The sequence below is a fragment of the Rissa tridactyla genome, chromosome 8, assembly GCF_028500815.1.
Source record: "Rissa tridactyla isolate bRisTri1 chromosome 8, bRisTri1.patW.cur.20221130, whole genome shotgun sequence".
Taxonomy (NCBI): Eukaryota; Metazoa; Chordata; class Aves; order Charadriiformes; family Laridae; genus Rissa; species Rissa tridactyla.
In genome coordinates, this window is record NC_071473.1 from 18,238,932 (window position 1) to 18,258,605 (window position 19,674).

The following is a 19,674-nucleotide window of genomic DNA, read 5'->3' on the forward strand; positions in this document are numbered from 1 at the left end:
AGACTTTGCCATGGTAATGAGCCCCCTCTCCCCTTGCTGGGACTCTTGTCTGTGGCATCAAGAGAGGACTTGGGTGAGCAAAGGCATCCGGAATCAGTGGGGCTGCCATGGCCTCTCTGTCCCCGGTGAGAGGGTTCCTGCTGTCCCCATGCAGGGACTATGCGAGGGCGGCGCTCCAGTGTCCCAGCAGCAGCTCCAGCCCTCCTGGCCACCAGCGAGCCCCGCTCCTCTGTAGGGCCAGCACGCTGTGCCCGTGAGCCCAAGTCTCCTCCCTTACCCTGGGGACCCTCTGCTCTCACCCTCTGCCCTGCAGAGCCTGCAGCCCCTGCTGACAGCTTTCCTGGGGGCGCTGCTGACAGCACTGCCGGGCATCTCTCGCCAGGACTGCTCACTCTGCCCAGCTAAGCAGCACCATCAGGGGACTCGGTGTGACATGTCTTCGCTCCCTTCCTTCCTCCCATAGGAGTTTGCACAACACCTGACACCTTATGAGGCGACAAGCATCGTCCTTGTGACCATCGAGGCCATGAGAGACTCCAGCATGTTTGACAGGGAGGCGGCAAGAAACATTGTGGACCTGTTCACGAGATACCCCGACTTCTGGCTGGAGGATGTAAGTGACCTGTGCCTGGATTGCCCTGCCCTCGAGCCCTGTCAGGCCTTGTTCCCCCCAGAGAGGGATGGAAAGGGCAGCTGAGGAAATGGCTGCACTCCAGTGGCAGCACCATCCTCACCTGTGCCTCACCTCCAGGTGCCAAAGATCATGAGCTGCATCCACAAGAACCTGGAATGCATCAACACGGAGTCAGCTCTGCAGAGCGTGGAGTCACTTCTTGTCGCGCTGACTGACTGGGACCCCACCAAAGTGGTCCTGAACCTGTTGAAGTTCTCTCCAACAGGAGAGAGGTACTGGCCCCAGAAGCCATGTGGGCTCGTTGCCTGCAGGGAGAGGCACGCAGAGACTCTGGCTGCCAGAGCCGAGGAATCCCCCAGGAGCAGGGCCCTCCATCCCACCACGCTTCCCAGACCCAGTGGGTCAGCCAGACCCGCAGCAGCCAGAGCTGGCCAAGCCAGAGCCCCACCGCCACGCTCCTCCCTGTCCAATGAGGAACACCACCTTAGCCTTCTGCTGCCCAGGGCACCCCAACCGAGGGGCAGGGCCTGCGTTACGCGGGGCTGTCCCCGGCCATGCTGCCTGTGGCCGAGGCAGCCCTGCTGACAGAGTGCTCTGGCTTGCAGCAGTGGCATGGCGATGTGGGATGTGATACTTACCACCCCTCAGGCTTTGGAGAAGATCTTAAAGGAGCTCCTCAGCAAACAGAGCCTAGTCCCTTCGGACGCAGAGAAGGCCTGCATCACTCACTTGGCTGTGAGTTATCTGGAGAAAAGTGAAAAGACCTTGGTCGCCTTCAGCGCGCCCTGCAGGCTCTGCCGGTATCTCACTGCTGTGTTTATTTCAGCTGGCGGCCTCCATTGAGTTGCAGTCCGAGGATTTTAGTGACATGTATCAGAGGCATATAAGCCTGGTGACAGTCTCCCTGTTTCTCAGACGCCTCATCGAGCTGTCGGAGAGACCTGACATGGTGAGCGGGGCAGCGTCAAGGGGAGGCATGTTGGCAGCCGGGGCAGTGGGTGAGGTGGTGCTTTGGCCGTGGCTGGGAGACAGAGAGTGGGGTGGCTGCTCCAAATGCCCTCCCTGCCATGGTGGGGCCTGGCGGCTGCCGGGGACACTTTCCAGGCACGAATGGCTACCAAGCCGTCTGCCCCTTTGGGCCTGTGGGAAAAGGGGGCGGCTGAGCAGGGGACGGGGAGTCTTTGCTTTCCTGCTCTCCCTGCCCTACCCCTGCTCTCCCACGTCCCCCTCACTGTGCCCATGGCCACCACCTAGCAGGAGGCTGCTGCAGAGATTCCTGTGCCACCACCTGCCAGGACGCCAGGCAGGAGGCTGGTGCTCAGTGACCAGCGCATTTTTGCCAGGGTGGTCTTTGACCGTTTCACAAAAAAGAAACTGTCTTTCATACAGGCAAGAAAAATGCTGGTCATCCTGCCATGCATCAGGGAGTTGCTCGAGGATGGCCACTCCAATATCAAGACGGATGTCCTGGTCATCTTTAGAAATGTGATGCGTCACCTGGAGAGGAAGGAGGCCAGCGCCATTGCTGTGCAGCTTGCAGAGAAGCTCCTGCCCCTCTTTGACGCTGTAAGGCTGATGGGGGAGACTGAGCCCTGCAGATGGGCACTCTGCAATGAGAGCTGCCCTTCAGCCCAGCCCCGTGGGCAGCACTCGGAGCAGGGTCTGCTCCCCCGGGCTCTGCTGGGAAGGCTTCTGGGCTTTGCAGCCCAGCACGGCTTCTCCCTCCTGCAGAATCTGACCCCGGAGCATCTCCCCTCACATCTGCCATGCTCACGCCCGTGGGCTAATGCTCACAGTAAGCAGGGAGCGGCTCTTTCTCAAGTCCCCCTCTCCTTCTCCCTACCAGGAGTCCAGCCGGCTGCAAGAGCTCTCCATCAGCCTCTTCAGAGACCTGGTGGAGGCTGTGGTGGGGAATGACAGGAAGAGTATGAAGAAGGAAGTGCAAAGGGGCGTGCTCCCGCTCTTCTTTCACACGCAGGACAAGACGGACAGCGTGTCCAAGGTACAGATTTCAAAGCGGGCCAGTGACACAGGGAAGGGTGTGCTGACCCCCTGGGCATTGGGGGCAAGAGCTCCCAGCTCCCCAAGGGCAGGATGACGCCAGGAACAAAGCCAAGAGGAGGGGGGCTGCCAGGGCTCCTTCCCCAGACTGTGGTGCCATCTCCCGGCTTTTGCCGCTCTGCAGGCCTCCAGGGAAGCCCTCTGTGCTGCAGCAGATCTCCTCAAGTGGAAAAAACTCAAAGACCTGGTGCAGCCACAGCAGACATGGAGGACTGTCGAGCGCTCGGTGAGGACAACGCCCAAGCCCCCGGCCCCAGGCTGGACGAGGGCTGCCCCCTGGGTCTGGAGCATCGGCTGTGTAGCTGTGCCTCGGCTGCCCTGCTCCAGCCCGGAGCCCACAGCCTGCAGCTGCATCCTTCTTGCCTGTCCTCAAGAACAGAGCCCCCAGGGGCTCTTCTCCAGGCCTTTCTGCCCTTCCTGCACCCACCAGGAGGGAGGGGTCCCAGCAACAGGGGTGCTGGGAGGAGAGACGAGTCCGGATAACTGGGGAGACACGGTGACATGCCCATACCATTGCTCTCTCCAGCTGGTGCGGGACAGGAGGAGGGCCGAAGAATACATGGAGCAGAGCCTGCCATACCTGAACAATGCCCAGGCCATCTTGCGAGAGGCAGCCGTCAGGTTCATCGGTGAGCACCGGGGTCCCTCTTCTGCCAGCGTGGCCCCAGTCCCCGCTGCTGCACTGGCAGTGAGGGGCAGCCCTGTGGCTGCCAGAGCCCAGCTGATTCATGCAGGGCCTTGGCGTCCCTCTCCCAGCCCTGCCCACGCAGGTGGGCTCGCTGGGAGCCTTGCTCCGTCCCACTGCCCTTGGGGACTGTCCTTCCCTGGGGTCAGCCCTGCTGAGGGGCGGCAGGAGGGTGTGCAGCCAGGCTGGCAGGGCCAGGGGCCGTGCTGCCGGGCTGCGCTGGGGAGCAGGGGGTCTGACGAAGCTCTGTGCCTAGGGATCACCGCGCGGCACCTGGGGAACCGAAATGAGAAGCTGCAGGATATCTGCGACGGTGAGCAGGGGCAGCGCTGTGCTGGCTGGGGCTGGTGCAGCAGGGGACAGAGAGCCTGGGCAGGGGCCTGCCGTCCCTGGCCCTGCTCCAGGAAAACGCTTCAGGGGCAGAGGCACATGTCACGGGCACATGGGGCATTCCTGAGCAGCAGCTTCCGGCTGGTCTCTTGGTCTCACCTGCTCCTCCTGGCCAGAGAAAGAGAAGGACGGGGCTGGCATGGGAGGGTCTCTGCAGACAGCGCGGTTTCACCACTGCTCTGTTTCTTTCTGTCACAGCCCTCCAGCCCTTGGTGAACGACGCTGAACCCTCAGTCCGGTCCCTGGCATCTCAGACCTTGATGACCCTGGGAACACGAAGGAAGCAGCCAACATCACGGTGGTCCCTACGAACACTGTGCTGCTGGCTCTGCAGAGACAGGGAGAGGTGAAATAAGCCTCTGGAAAACGGCTGTGTTTGAATAATTCTTCCGTTTTAATAAAGCTGGAACAAGCAGCCCACTGCCACGGCGTCCTTCCCATGGGGACCACCCTGAGTGTGCCGAGCAGACAGTGTCACTCCTGGCCTCTGCCGCTGCCTGCAGGACAGCTCATCCCCCAGCACACCCTGGCCCCAGTCTTGGTTGACAACAAGTTGACCCCTTCTTTGGGCTTTCTCCCCAAAGAAGCCGTGTTTGTTCGTCCCCTGTGCAAGTCTTTTCTTTGGGGAGGCAGAGGGCAAAGGGGCAATGGTGGACCCTGGAGAAAGCGGGCTCGCCTGCACAGCTGCCCGTCGCCCCCACTTCCCAGTAGCCCATGGCACCACAGCACGCACTGATGCAGGGTGTCCTCGCAGCAAAGCCCCAGCAGCGCTGCTGGACCACAAAACCCAGAGGGGAGCAGGAGGAGGGAAGCTGTACCTCACCCTTCCCCTCCTGACACATGCCAGGGCATGAAAAGGCACCCACGCTCGGCCACGCTGCCGAGTCGCCATTTGTCCCGGTGTTGGGAAGTGGCCACCTCTGGCGTGCTCCTGGGGTGAAGGACTCCAGCCCCCAGCACTCTGCGGGGATGTGCCAGCTCTGCTCAAGCTGTTGGCTGGAAGAGCGAAAGCCACCAGGAGGAGTCGCACCCTGCGCCACCTGCAGCCAGAAATCGGCAGAGGAAAATGGTGAGGTGAAGGCCTGGGGCAGGAGCAGAGGGCGGGAATCGCTCTTCTCAGGAGCCTCTTCTGCTTGTACCAAAACCAGCCCTCTTCTCCCCACTCCTTGGAGGCCTCTCTTCCCCTTGGGCTGCTGAGAGATGACCTGTGCTGTGGAGGCTTCCAGCGGAGCAGGCATGCTCTTAACGCAAACTGCATCGACACCGCTGAAACTTGCCTTTTGCTCGGCAAGTACAGGGCAGCAGAGGCTTGTCACAAGCACTGCTCTGGGAGACACAGCCCGTTGGCATCTGCTCCGGACACAGAGCCGGTCAGCACAAACAGGGCAGGTCCAGACCTTCCCTTTACAGCTTCAGTGGGGTCTGAAGTGGTTTTCAAAACAGAGATGTGAACCAAGGAAACGCTTACTTGTGCGACCTGTTTCTTCTAATGAACAGGTTTGCCAGTCCCTTGGGCATTTTTACTATCTACGCGGTGGGAGAGAGCCGTAGAAGGTAGGGGGGTGCACGAGAGCTGGTTAATATTCAAGCACCACTTCCTCCAAGATCAAGATCGGTGCATCCCTAGGAGCAAGAAATCAGGCAAAGGAGGCAGGAAACCCGCATGGAGGAGCAAGGAGCTTTTAGAAAAACTCAGGTTGAAGAAAGAAGTTTACACAGTGTGGAAAAAGGAACTGGCCACTTGGGAGGAATATAGGAACGCTGTCAGAGTAGGCAGGGATGCAACGAGGAAGGCTAAGGCCCACTTGGAATTAAACCTGGCAAGGGATGTCAAGGACAATGAGAAGGGCTTCTTCCAGTACCTCAGTAGTAAAAGGAAGACTAGGGAAAATGTGGGCCCACCGCTGAATGAGGTGGGGGCCCTGGTGATGGAGGATGCAGAGAAGCTGGAGTTACTGAGTGCCGCCTTCGGTTCGGCCTTTACTGCTAAGGCCGGCCCTCCGGAATCCTACACCCTGGAGGTAAGAGAGAGAGCCTGGAGTAAGGAAGACTCTTCCTTAATTGAGGAGGATCGGGTTAGAGATCATTTAGGCCAACGCGACACCCACAGATCCGTGGGCCCTGATGGGATGCACCCACGAGTGCTGAGGGAGATGGCAGATGTTATTGCGAAGCTGCTCTCCATCATCTTGGCAAAGTCATGGAGAACAGGAGAGGTGCCTGAGGACTGGAGGAAAGCAAACATCACGCCAGTCTTCAAAAAGGGCAAGAAGGAGGACCCGGGAAACTACAGGCCAGTCAGCCTGAGCTCCATCCCTGGAAAGGTGATGGAAGAGCTCGTTCTGGATGTCATCTCTAAGCATGTAGAGGAAAACGAGGGTACTGGGAGGGGTCAACATGGATTCACCAAGGGGAAATCCTGCTTGACCAATCTGACGCCCTTCTACGATGGCACGACTGGCTGGGCGGATGGGGGGAGAGCACTGGACGTCGTCTACCTCGACTTCAGCAAGGCTTTTGATGCTGTCTCCCCTTTATTTTGCTTCAATTATTAAGCGGTTATTACCGCAACGCACCAGAATGCCCACACAGCCCATTCGGCCCGTGCCTTTGGCCTCCAACCCTCACATTGCTCACTCCAGCCAGGAGAGGTGCTGTGTGGTAACAAAGCCAGCTCGGGCTGCAACCAAGAGGTTCCCCTCCTTTTCAGGGCCCAAGGCGCCATTGTTCGCATCTAGCCCATGCCTTCCATGCCCAAAGACGCCTTTTCTCGGACAAAATCCTCACCTTGAGGGCCCCCACCCGCCTTCCCTGCCCCAACGGCCTTCCCTCAGGGCCCACTGGCCCTGGGGCGGGTCCAAGCCCTGAAGGCGGAGCCGGTTGCCTGGCAGCACCCGCCCAGGAGGGGAGGTGGCAGCCTGGGACAGCCAATCGCCTCAGGGGAGGCGGGGCAAGGCATGCAATTGACTGGAAGCAGACAGCCAATCAGAGGAAACATCCCCAGAGGGCAGGGCGGGCACTGGTGTGCGAGAGGGGAGCGACGCCTCAGGCAGCCAATAAGAGAGAGCATCACCTCAGGGGAGGGTGGGCCCAGTGGGCCCAAAACCAGGGCACAGTGACAGCCCAGGTGGCCAATCAGAGATGAAGGGCAGGCACTGCAGCCTGCCACCTGGGGCCAATCAGCGGCAGCATCGCCTCAGGGGAGGAGACTGACAGCGCTCCCGACCTATGAGGGTGAAGACCTGGGTCAGGGCAATCCCAGGCACAAGTGCAGGTTGCCCGGGGAGGTCGTGGCTGCCCCATGCCTGGAACTGTGTTCAAGGCCAGGTTGGACGGGGCTTTGAGCAGCCTGGTCTAGTGAGAGGTGCCCCTGCCCAGGGCAGGGGCTTGGAACTAGATGATCTTTAAGGTCCCTTCCAGCCCGAGCCATTCTGTGATTCTGTGTGGGACACTTTCTCCTGGCAAGAGGAGGCCCCTTGGCCAGGACAGGGTCCCCGGGTCCCTGGTGTTGCCTGCCAGGGCTGGGGCAAGGGGCCCTGCCAGTTGCTACCTGCTGGGACTTGGTCTCCTCCGGTTAGGGTACGTTCCTCTGCAGACGTGGAATGCAGAATGTATCAATGCTACGGAAATGGATGGCCTTTCATTTTGCAAGTAAAGGGAAGAGCGGGGCTTGGCACAACTGCTGGTCTCAGAGACACAGCCAATTTTCTCTGCTCTGAACACCGGAGGAGTCTTAGCCCATCAGTACAAACAGGACGAATGCAGACCTTCCCTTTGCAACTTCAGTGTGGTCGGGAGTTGTTCTGAACACAGAGAGGTGTCAGTCGAGGAAATATTCTCATGACTTACTGCTCCCAATGAACTGATCCCTTTGGCGTTTCCCATATCTACAGCCAATACGAACCAAAAATCAACAGGACCACCTGTTTCCACTCCGATATTATTTCCGACCAACAAACCTCTTGTTTGGAGTGTTACCGTAAGCCGGCGATTAAGGACTCTCTAAGACTCAATTTTGGAGTGTTAGAAAGCAGGCATTCTTTACTGCGGCGCTGGGCGCGCAGGGGATCGCTCTGCCCAGTGTGTGTGCTGAGTTGCTCCACTACAAAGGTCGTGAGCAATCAGAATGTACATATTCATCACATTTCCCAGAAGTGACTAACATATTCATATTATCACCTAGAACTCATTAATACATGTAAATGTCCTTGACGCATGCGCATCCATGTCCATTGGTGGTCTGCCAGGGTCCTCTGCTGGTCGTCGATAGTCTTCCTCACCGTGTCCGCTGGCTGAACTCAGTCTTTGTGCAGACTCAGTTCGTCTTTCGGCTCTAGTTTGCAACTCCTGTTCTCACCAAAGTAGCTTGTTCTAGCACCTCTCCCTACCTATTCTACCCAAGCATACAATGTCTCAAGACTCCCTTGTATCCAACTAAACCCAGCAGATGCCTAACCCATCCGCTTACAGAGCATTTCAAACTTGGCTACAGTATTCCAGCAAGGAGGGAACCAGATGTTCTTTGCCCCTTTTTCTGGATGCTCTGCTTCCATGTCTTTCATGCCGCCCCGGGGAACGCCCGGCCCCTCCCTGCCCAGGTGGCGGGTCACAGCGGGGCCCTTTGTGACCTCACCTTGTGACACGCCACGGCTCGGCATGCGGTCAGCGTGGCTGCAGGCCCCCACCCGCAGTGTCCGGCAGGACGGCGACGGGACAGGGCAGGAGCACGGAGCCGGCGAGCAGCCCCCGAGCGCAGCCCACGTCTTTCCCCGCCGCCCCCGGCAGCCCCACGGTGCCGAGGCGTTTCGCCAAAGCTTCCTCCTTCCCCACCCCTTTCCTCCGTCCTGCGGGATGGCAGAGAGACCCCCCAGCCGCCCCAGGGTGGCCTGGGAGAAGATGGAGGCTCCCGAGAGGCGCAGCCCTCCACCGCAGCCCTATGAGGTGACCGAGGTCCAGGCGCTGAAGATAGGTGAGGGGGGGGCCCTGTTGGTCTGGGCAGGGCTGGGGCCAGCGAGCGCACCCTGCTCAACGCCGGGATCACGTTTTCCTGTCACGCTGGCAGTGGGCGTCCCATGGGTGCTGGGCATGATGCTGCCTGAAGGCCGGGGCTGCTCAGGGCTGGGAGCTGGCCCCAGCACAGCCTCTCCCAAAGAGGACGAGAGCAGGGGGGACCCAGCTCCTGCTTCGGGGCACGGGCAGCCAGAGGCCGCTGGGCAGGCAGGAGGCAGTGATGCTGCGGGACGGGGACCTTTCCTGACCATCAGCAAGGGAGTTCCTCAGCCCGGGGCACTGGGGGCTTTCCCTGCTGCGCCGTGCTCCAACATGGCAGCCCGTCTGCCGGGCAATCTCCGGCCCTGACATGCAAGGGAAGAACGCGCCAGGGGAGCGGGCACAGGGCTGGACGGAGGGCAGACCTTCGTCCTCTGCTCTCCTGCCACCAGCCCCTCTCCACAGCTTCCCTGCTCTCCTCCTTTATTAGATGCCACATGGTTATGCGTGTACAAAGAGGAAAAGGAAAACGTGGATTTCATCCAGGCCTTTGTCAACTGCCCAGAGCAGGTAAGCGCGGCCATTTCAACTGCAGCTGTGCCGGCATCTCCTGACTGGAGCTCTGCTGCCGGGCTGCTGGAGGTGTGCTGGCTGGGCAGGGCTGCTTCTCCCAGCTCTCCCCCACAGCACTGCACCCCCAGCGCTCGGGTCCCGCTGGCCACGTGGCCCCCCTCTCACGCTCCATTTGTCTCTCTGTCCCCACACCTGCCAGGACGATGACCGGAAGATGGAGTTTCTTGACAGCATCTGCATGCTGTGCAGAACTGCCAAGTCCCGTGGCTTGTCACGGGGCCTCGATGTCTTCTGCCACACATACAAGCTGGCAGAGAATGTCAAGGTGAGAGCACGCCAGGCGGCTCTGGAGAAGGGGGCAAGGCCCCCCAGCACCCTGTGAGGAGAGCACTTGGGCAGGGCGAGAGTCTGGTGGCAACCATCCCGGTTGTGCTCTGCAGGTGCTTCTGGAAAAGGAGCCCCGGGACAATCTGATCACAGCAGTGCGGTGGAAAGCCATCCTTGCCATCACCGAACTGGGGTACCTGCCCATCCCTGCCCCAGAGCCCGTGTCCACCTGCGCGAGGCCTCGAGGCACTGCTCCCAGCACCAGTGTCCGACTGGCCCCTCTCTCTCTTTGCAGCTCAGTCGAGAGAGTGCTGGAGGGCAGAGAGAAAGGCCTCCTAGAAGCCTGCTTCGCGAGTATTTTGGCCCTTCCACCAGAAGCGGAAATGCAGGACCTGGACATTCCACTCTACCTCTGGGTAAGTGCTGGGTGAGCTCCAGGAGCCCCAGTCCTTCCTGGCTCCTCCCTGGCCACCCCATGCTGTGATACGACCAGAGATCCAAGGCAGGGCAGGGTCTCGGCTTTGCTTTCCCAACCTCATCCCTTTGTCCCTTCCCTTAGGCCTGGCCACGTCCAGTGCGGCAGGCTGCTCTGCCCGCAGCAGGTTGTCTGCCCTTGGGTCTCTCCTGGGCACCGCGAGGCAGCGCGGGAGTCCTCCCTTGGCTCTGGGAGTTCAGATCAGTCTTCTGGGGGTGAGAGGGACAGCAGAATCACTGGTACAACTCTTTGCCCTCCTTGCAGACCCTGAAAGACATGGACATCATGCTGCAGAAGTTGGTGCTCAGCTGTTCGGTCCCCAGAGTCAGCGAGATGCTGCAGATAATCTTCCAGGTCTGGCATGCACAAGGGCTGTTCTTCACCCGGGAGGGAAGGGGGTGTCCACTCTTGAGTGGATGGTCCTCACCCCAGTGCCATGCAGAGACAACATCCTGCAGGGAGGGTGCCCACCTCCCTTGGGCAACCAGGGGCTGCCCAACAGGCTCTTCTGGAGCACAGTGGCCGCAGAGGGTGGCATCTGCCTTCCTGCCGGGCCACGGGGTTGGCCCGGGAGATTTGTCCCAATCCTGCAAGCCCGCCAGCTCCCCTAGGGCAGGAACCCCACTACAGCCTTTCCTCAAGATCAGAGGGAGCCTTAAGGGGCTGTGCGAGTCCAGCCCAGGAGTTCAGCAGGGCTGCTTCTGCTGGAGCAGGTGTCTGCTGCCAGGGCACACCAGCAGCTTCTCTCTCCCCAGCTGCTACTGAACTACACCGAATCCAAGACAGTAGCCGTGCAGGTGAGGGCCCTGGAGAGAATTAAGATGCTGAGCATTTTTCTGGCCAACCATCCCACCCTGGAGGTAAGGAGCCAGGCACCCTCCAGCCAGGCCATCTCCCCCTCCCTGCGCACCAGAGCAACCTGCAGCTCTCCCACGCAGGGCTCCTCCCAAGCTGGCTGCTTTGGGAGCCGCGCACGGCGCGGCCCTGCAAAGCCCTGACTCACCAGGGATCCAGCCCTGGGCACACTCTTGGGTTCAGCACCAGCTGCCTGCCCTCAGCCCTTCTGCTCTTCTGCCTCCCTCGCCCAGGCCTGGCACCACTTGGAAAAATACACGTACGGCCCCGTCTGCCATGGAGATGTCCAGATCCCAATCCTGGGACAGCTGCTGGGACGTCTCCTTCTCTTCTATTCTTCCAAGGAAGAGACAAGCTGGCGAGCTTTCGACGCTCTTTTTGCCCTCAAGAGATTCGTCCGTAAACAAAAAAGTAAGCGAACCAATCCACACAGTGGGCTCCATCCCTCCGCACACGGGCATCTCCTGATAGCTCTGCTTCTCTTCCTCACCTCCTTTGCCCCTCACAGCTGCTTCCCATAGCATCCCAGCTGTCGTTTTGCTGCAGAAGCTGAGTGATCTCCTGATGGCCAGGATCTGTTCTCTGCTGCTCTCCTTCCTCCTCCTCCCTTTCAGCATCTTGAACCCCGCTCGCTGTTTTGTGCTCCCAACAGCCAAAGCTGCCATTTGATTATCATGGCCCAAAGCCACATTTTTCCTGACAGTGACGAGCAGATCCATCTGTGCATCGCCCCGGCTGGTCTCTCCAGTGCCTGCAGCAAGAAGCTATTCCTGACGCCTTCCAGAAATCTCCTTGACCGCTTGTGTCCTGACATCTTGCAAGCAGATCTCAGGGCACCTTGGTAAGCTTGCTGGCAAAGCTGCTGTGTCTTACTGACGCTTCTGTGTTTTCCCCACTATTTAGCCAGGTCACCGACAAAGGATAAAGCGCAACGGCTCCATTGGAAACTTGAGAGACCCACCTTGCTGCATTTCCCCACCACCAGAGACTTTGCCATGGTAATGAGCCCCCTCTCCCCTTGCTGGGACTCTTGTCTGTGGCATCAAGAGAGGACTTGGGTGAGCAAAGGCATCCGGAATCAGTGGGGCTGCCATGGCCTCTCTGTCCCGGTGAGAGGGTTCCTGCTGTCCCCATGCAGGGACTATGCGAGGGCGGCGCTCCAGTGTCCCAGCAGCAGCTCCAGCCCTCCTGGCCACCAGCGAGCCCCGCTCCTCTGTAGGGCCAGCACGCTGTGCCCGTGAGCCCAAGTCTCCTCCCTCACCCTGGGGACCCTCTGCTCTCACCCTCTGCCCTGCAGAGCCTGCAGCCCCTGCTGACAGCTTTCCTGGGGGCGCTGCTGACAGCACTGCCGGGCATCTCTCGCCAGGACTGCTCACTCTGCCCAGCTAAGCAGCACCATCAGGGGACTCCGTGTGACATGTCTTCGCTCCCTTCCTTCCTCCCATAGGAGTTTGCACAACACCTGACACCTTATGAGGCGACAAGCATCGTCCTTGTGACCATCGAGGCCATGAGAGACTCCAGCATGTTTGACAGGGAGGCGGCAAGAAACATTGTGGACCTGTTCACGAGATACCCCGACTTCTGGCTGGAGGATGTAAGTGACCTGTGCCTGGATTGCCCTGCCCTCGAGCCCTGTCAGGCCTTGTTCCCCCCAGAGAGGGATGGAAAGGGCAGCTGAGGAAATGGCTGCGCTCCAGTGGCAGCACCATCCTCACCTGTGCCTCACCTCCAGGTGCCAAAGATCATGAGCTGCATCCACAAGAACCTGGAATGCATCAACACGGAGTCAGCTCTGCGGAGCGTGGAGTCACTTCTTGTCGCGCTGACTGACTGGGACCCCACCAAAGTGGTCCTGAACCTGTTGAAGTTCTCTCCAACAGGAGAGAGGTACTGGCCCCAGAAGCCATGTGGGCTCGTTGCCTGCAGGGAGAGGCACGCAGAGACTCTGGCTGCCAGAGCCGAGGAATCCCCCAGGAGCAGGGCCCTCCATCCCACCACGCTTCCCAGACCCAGTGGGTCAGCCAGACCCGCAGCAGCCAGAGCTGGCCAAGCCAGAGCCCCACCGCCACGCTCCTCCCTGTCCAATGAGGAACACCACCTTAGCCTTCTGCTGCCCAGGGCACCCCAACCGAGGGGCAGGGCCTGCGTTACGCGGGGCTGTCCCCGGCCATGCTGCCTGTGGCCGAGGCAGCCCTGCTGACAGAGTGCTCTGGCTTGCAGCAGTGGCATGGCGATGTGGGATGTGATACTTACCACCCCTCAGGCTTTGGAGAAGATCTTAAAGGAGCTCCTCAGCAAACAGAGCCTAGTCCCTTCGGACGCAGAGAAGGCCTGCATCACTCACTTGGCTGTGAGTTATCTGGAGAAAAGTGAAAAGACCTTGGTCGCCTTCAGCGCGCCCTGCAGGCTCTGCCGGTATCTCACTGCTGTGTTTATTTCAGCTGGCGGCCTCCATTGAGTTGCAGTCCGAGGATTTTAGTGACATGTATCAGAGGCATATAAGCCTGGTGACAGTCTCCCTGTTTCTCAGACGCCTCATCGAGCTGTCGGAGAGACCTGACATGGTGAGCGGGGCAGCGTCAAGGGGAGGCATGTTGGCAGCCGGGGCAGTGGGTGAGGTGGTGCTTTGGCCGTGGCTGGGAGACAGAGAGTGGGGTGGCTGCTCCAAATGCCCTCCCTGCCATGGTGGGGCCTGGCGGCTGCTGGGGACGCTTTCCAGGCACGAATGGCTACCAAGCCGTCTGCCCCTTTGGGCCTGTGGGAAAAGGGGGCGGCTGAGCAGGGGACGGGGAGTCTTTGCTTTCCTGCTCTCCCTGCCCTACCCCTGCTCTCCCGCGTCCCCCTCACTGTGCCCATGGCCACCACCTAGCAGGAGGCTGCTGCAGAGATTCCTGTGCCACCACCTGCCAGGACGCCAGGCAGGAGGCTGGTGCTCAGTGACCAGCGCATTTTTGCCAGGGTGGTCTTTGACCGTTTCACAAAAAAGAAACTGTCTTTCATACAGGCAAGAAAAATGCTGGTCATCCTGCCATGCATCAGGGAGTTGCTCGAGGATGGCCACTCCAATATCAAGACGGATGTCCTGGTCATCTTTAGAAATGTGATGCGTCACCTGGAGAGGAAGGAGGCCAGCGCCATTGCTGTGCAGCTTGCAGAGAAGCTCCTGCCCCTCTTTGACGCTGTAAGGCTGATGGGGGAGACTGAGCCCTGCAGATGGGCACTCTGCAATGAGAGCTGCCCTTCAGCCCAGCCCCGTGGGCAGCACTCGGAGCAGGGTCTGCTCCCCCGGGCTCTGCTGGGAAGGCTTCTGGGCTTTGCAGCCCAGCACGGCTTCTCCCTCCTGCAGAATCTGACCCCGGAGCATCTCCCCTCACATCTGCCATGCTCACGCCCGTGGGCTAATGCTCACAGTAAGCAGGGAGCGGCTCTTTCTCAAGTCCCCCTCTCCTTCTCCCTACCAGGAGTCCAGCCGGCTGCAAGAGCTCTCCATCAGCCTCTTCAGAGACCTGGTGGAGGCTGTGGTGGGGAATGACAGGAAGAGTATGAAGAAGGAAGTGCAAAGGGGCGTGCTCCCGCTCTTCTTTCACACGCAGGACAAGACGGACAGCGTGTCCAAGGTACAGATTTCAAAGCGGGCCAGTGACACAGGGAAGGGTGTGCTGACCCCCTGGGCATTGGGGGCAAGAGCTCCCAGCTCCCCAAGGGCAGGATGACGCCAGGAACAAAGCCAAGAGGAGGGGGGCTGCCAGGGCTCCTTCCCCAGACTGTGGTGCCATCTCCCGGCTTTTGCCGCTCTGCAGGCCTCCAGGGAAGCCCTCTGTGCTGCAGCAGATCTCCTCAAGTGGAAAAAACTCAAAGACCTGGTGCAGCCACAGCAGACATGGAGGACTGTCGAGCGCTCGGTGAGGACAACGCCCAAGCCCCCGGCCCCAGGCTGGACGAGGGCTGCCCCCTGGGTCTGGAGCATCGGCTGTGTAGCTGTGCCTCGGCTGCCCTGCTCCAGCCCGGAGCCCACAGCCTGCAGCTGCATCCTTCTTGCCTGTCCTCAAGAACAGAGTCCCCAGGGGCTCTTCTCCAGGCCTTTCTGCCCTTCCTGCACCCACCAGGAGGGAGGGGTCCCAGCAACAGGGGTGCTGGGAGGAGAGACGAGTCCGGATAACTGGGGAGACACGGTGACATGCCCATACCATTGCTCTCTCCAGCTGGTGCGGGACAGGAGGAGGGCCGAAGAATACATGGAGCAGAGCCTGCCATACCTGAACAATGCCCAGGCCATCTTGCGAGAGGCAGCTGTCAGGTTCATCGGTGAGCACCGGGGTCCCTCTTCTGCCAGCGTGGCCCCAGTCCCCGCTGCTGCACTGGCAGTGAGGGGCAGCCCTGTGGCTGCCAGAGCCCAGCTGATTCATGCAGGGCCTTGGCGTCCCTCTCCCAGCCCTGCCCACACAGGTGGGCTCGCTGGGAGCCTTGCTCGGTCCCACTGCCCTCGGGGACTGTCCTTCCCTGGGGTCAGCCCTGCTGAGGGGCGGCAGGAGGGTGTGCAGCCAGGCTGGCAGGGCCAGGGGCCGTGCTGCCGGGCTGCGCTGGGGAGCAGGGGGTCTGACGAAGCTCTGTGCCTAGGGATCACCGCGCGGCACCTGGGGAACCGAAATGAGAAGCTGCAGGATATCTGCGACGGTGAGCAGGGGCAGCGCTGTGCTGGCTGGGGCTGGTGCAGCAGGGGACAGAGAGCCTGGGCAGGGGCCTGCCGTCCCTGGCCCTGCTCCAGGAAAACGCTTCAGGGGCAGAGGCACATGTCACGGGCACATGGGGCATTCCTGAGCAGCAGCTTCCGGCTGGTCTCTTGGTCTCACCTGCTCCTCCTGGCCAGAGAAAGAGACGGACGGGGCTGGCATGGGAGGGTCTCTGCAGACAGCGCGGTTTCACCACTGCTCTGTTTCTTTCTGTCACAGCCCTCCAGCCCTTGGTGAACGACGCTGAACCCTCAGTCCGGTCCCTGGCATCTCAGACCTTGATGACCCTGGGAACACGAAGGAAGCAGCCAACATCACGGTGGTCCCTACGAACACTGTGCTGCTGGCTCTGCAGAGACAGGGAGAGGTGAAATAAGCCTCTGGAAAACGGCTGTGTTTGAATAATTCTTCCGTTTTAATAAAGCTGGAACAAGCAGCCCACTGCCACGGCGTCCTTCCCATGGGGACCACCCTGAGTGTGCCGAGCAGACAGTGTCACTCCTGGCCTCTGCCGCTGCCTGCAGGACAGCTCATCCCCCAGCACACCCTGGCCCCAGTCTTGGTTGACAACAAGTTGACCCCTTCTTCGGGCTTTCCCCTCAAAGAAGCCGTGTTTGTTCGTCCCCTGTGCAAGTCTTTTCTTTGGGGAGGCAGAGGGCAAAGGGGCAATGGTGGACCCTGGAGAAAGCGGGCTCGCCTGCACAGCTGCCCGTCGCCCCCACTTCCCAGTAGCCCATGGCACCACAGCACGCACTGATGCAGGGTGTCCTCGCAGCAAAGCCCCAGCAGCGCTGCTGGACCACAAAACCCAGAGGGGAGCAGGAGGAGGGAAGCTGTACCTCACCCTTCCCCTCCTGACACATGCCAGGGCATGAAAAGGCACCCACGCTCGGCCACGCTGCCGAGTCGCCATTTGTCCCGGTGTTGGGAAGTGGCCACCTCTGGCGTGCTCCTGGGGTGAAGGACTCCAGCCCCCAGCACTCTGCGGGGATGTGCCAGCTCTGCTCAAGCTGTTGGCTGGAAGAGCGAAAGCCACCAGGAGGAGTCGCACCCTGCGCCACCTGCAGCCAGAAATCGGCAGAGGAAAATGGTGAGGTGAAGGCCTGGGGCAGGAGCAGAGGGCGGGAATCGCTCTTCTCAGGAGCCTCTTCTGCTTGTACCAAAACCAGCCCTCTTCTCCCCACTCCTTGGAGGCCTCTCTTCCCCTTGGGCTGCTGAGAGATGACCTGTGCTGTGGAGGCTTCCAGCGGAGCAGGCATGCTCTTAACGCAAACTGCATCGACACCGCTGAAACTTGCCTTTTGCTCGGCAAGTACAGGGCAGCAGAGGCTTGTCACAAGCACTGCTCTGGGAGACACAGCCCGTTGGCATCTGCTCCGGACACAGAGCCGGTCAGCACAAACAGGGCAGGTCCAGACCTTCCCTTTACAGCTTCAGTGGGGTCTGAAGTGGTTTTCAAAACAGAGATGTGAACCAAGGAAACGCTTACTTGTGCGACCTGTTTCTTCTAATGAACAGGTTTGCCAGTCCCTTGGGCATTTTTACTATCTACGCGGTGGGAGAGAGCCGTAGAAGGTAGGGGGGTGCACGAGAGCTGGTTAATATTCAAGCACCACTTCCTCCAAGATCAAGATCGGTGCATCCCTAGGAGCAAGAAATCAGGCAAAGGAGGCAGGAAACCCGCATGGAGGAGCAAGGAGCTTTTAGAAAAACTCAGGTTGAAGAAAGAAGTTTACACAGTGTGGAAAAAGGAACTGGCCACTTGGGAGGAATATAGGAACGCTGTCAGAGTAGGCAGGGATGCAACGAGGAACGCTAAGGCCCACTTGGAATTAAACCTGGCAAGGGATGTCAAGGACAATGAGAAGGGCTTCTTCCAGTACCTCAGTAGTAAAAGGAAGACTAGGGAAAATGTGGGCCCACCGCTGAATGAGGTGGGGGCCCTGGTGATGGAGGATGCAGAGAAGCTGGAGTTACTGAGTGCCGCCTTCGCTTCGGCCTTTACTGCTAAGGCCGGCCCTCCGGAATCCTACACCCTGGAGGTAAGAGAGAGAGCCTGGAGTAAGGAAGACTCTTCCTTAATTGAGGAGGATCGGGTTAGAGATCATTTAGGCCAACGCGACACCCACAGATCCGTGGGCCCTGATGGGATGCACCCACGAGTGCTGAGGGAGATGGCAGATGTTATTGCGAAGCTGCTCTCCATCATCTTGGCAAAGTCATGGAGAACAGGAGAGGTGCCTGAGGACTGGAGGAAAGCAAACATCACGCCAGTCTTCAAAAAGGGCAAGAAGGAGGAGCCGGGAAACTACAGGCCAGTCAGCCTGAGCTCCATCCCTGGAAAGGTGATGGAAGAGCTCGTTCTGGATGTCATCTCTAAGCATGTAGAGGAAAACGAGGGTACTGGGAGGGGTCAACATGGATTCACCAAGGGGAAATCCTGCTTGACCAATCTGACGCCCTTCTACGATGGCACGACTGGCTGGGCGGATGGGGGGAGAGCACTGGACGTCGTCTACCTCGACTTCAGCAAGGCTTTTGATGCTGTCTCCCCTTTATTTTGCTTCAATTATTAAGTGGTTATTACCTCAACCCACCAGAATGCCCACACAGCCCATTCGGCCCATGCCTTTGGCCTCCAACCCTCACATTGCTCACTCCAGCCAGGAGAGGTGCTGTGTGGTAACAAAGCCAGCTCGGGCTGCAACCAAGAGGTTCCCCTCCTTTTCAGGGCCCAAGGCGCCATTGTTCGCATCTAGCCCATGCCTTCCATGCCCAAAGACGCCTTTTCTCGGACAAAATCCTCACCTTGAGGGCCCCCACCCGCCTTCCCTGCCCCAACGGCCTTCCCTGCCCCAACGGCCTTCCCTCAGGGCTCACAGGCCCTGGGGCGGGTCCAACCCCTGAAGGCGGAGCCAGTTGCCTGGCAGCACCCGCCCAGGAGGGGAGGTGGCAGCCCGGGACAGCCAATCGCCTCAGGGGAGGCGGGGCAAGGCATGCAATTGCCTGGAAGCAGACAGCCAATCAGAGGAAACATCCCCAGAGGGCAGGGCGGGCACTGGTGTGCGAGAAGGGAGCGACACCTCAGGCAGCCAATAAGAGAGAGCATCACCTCAGGGGAGGGTGGGCCCAGTGGGCCCAAAACCAGGGCACAGTGACAGCCCAGGTGGCCAATCAGAGATGAAGGGCAGGCACTGCAGCCTGCCACCTGGGGCCAATCAGCAGCAGCATCGCCTCAGGGGAGGAGACTGACAGCGCTATGAGGGTGAAGACCTGGGTCAGGGCAATCCCAGGCACAAGTGCAGGTTGCCCGGGGAGGTCGTGGCTGCCCCATGCCTGGAACTGTGTTCAAGGCCAGGTTGGACGGGGCTTTGAGCAGCCTGGTCTAGTGAGAGGTGCCCCTGCCCAGGGCAGGGGCTTGGAACTAGATGATCTTTAAGGTCCCTTCCAGCCCGAGCCATTCTGTGATTCTGTGTGGGACACTTTCTCCTGGCAAGAGGAGGCCCCTTGGCCAGGACAGGGTCCCCGGGTCCCTGGTGTTGCCTGCCAGGGCTGGGGCAAGGGGCCCTGCCAGTTGCTACCTGCTGGGACTTGGTCTCCTCCGGTTAGGGTACGTTCCTCTGCAGACGTGGAATGCAGAATGTATCAATGCTACGGAAATGGATGGCCTTTCATTTTGCAAGTAAAGGGAAGAGCGGGGCTTGGCACAACTGCTGGTCTCAGAGACACAGCCAATTCTCTCCGCTCTGAACACCGGAGGAGTCTTAGCCCATCAGTACAAACAGGACGAATGCAGACCTTCCCTTTGCAACTTCAGTGTGGTCGGGAGTTGTTCTGAACACAGAGAGGTGTCAGTTGAGGAAATATTCTTATGACTTACTGCTCCCAATGAACTGATCCCTTTGGCGTTTCCCATATCTACAGCCAATACGAACCAAAAATCAACAGGACC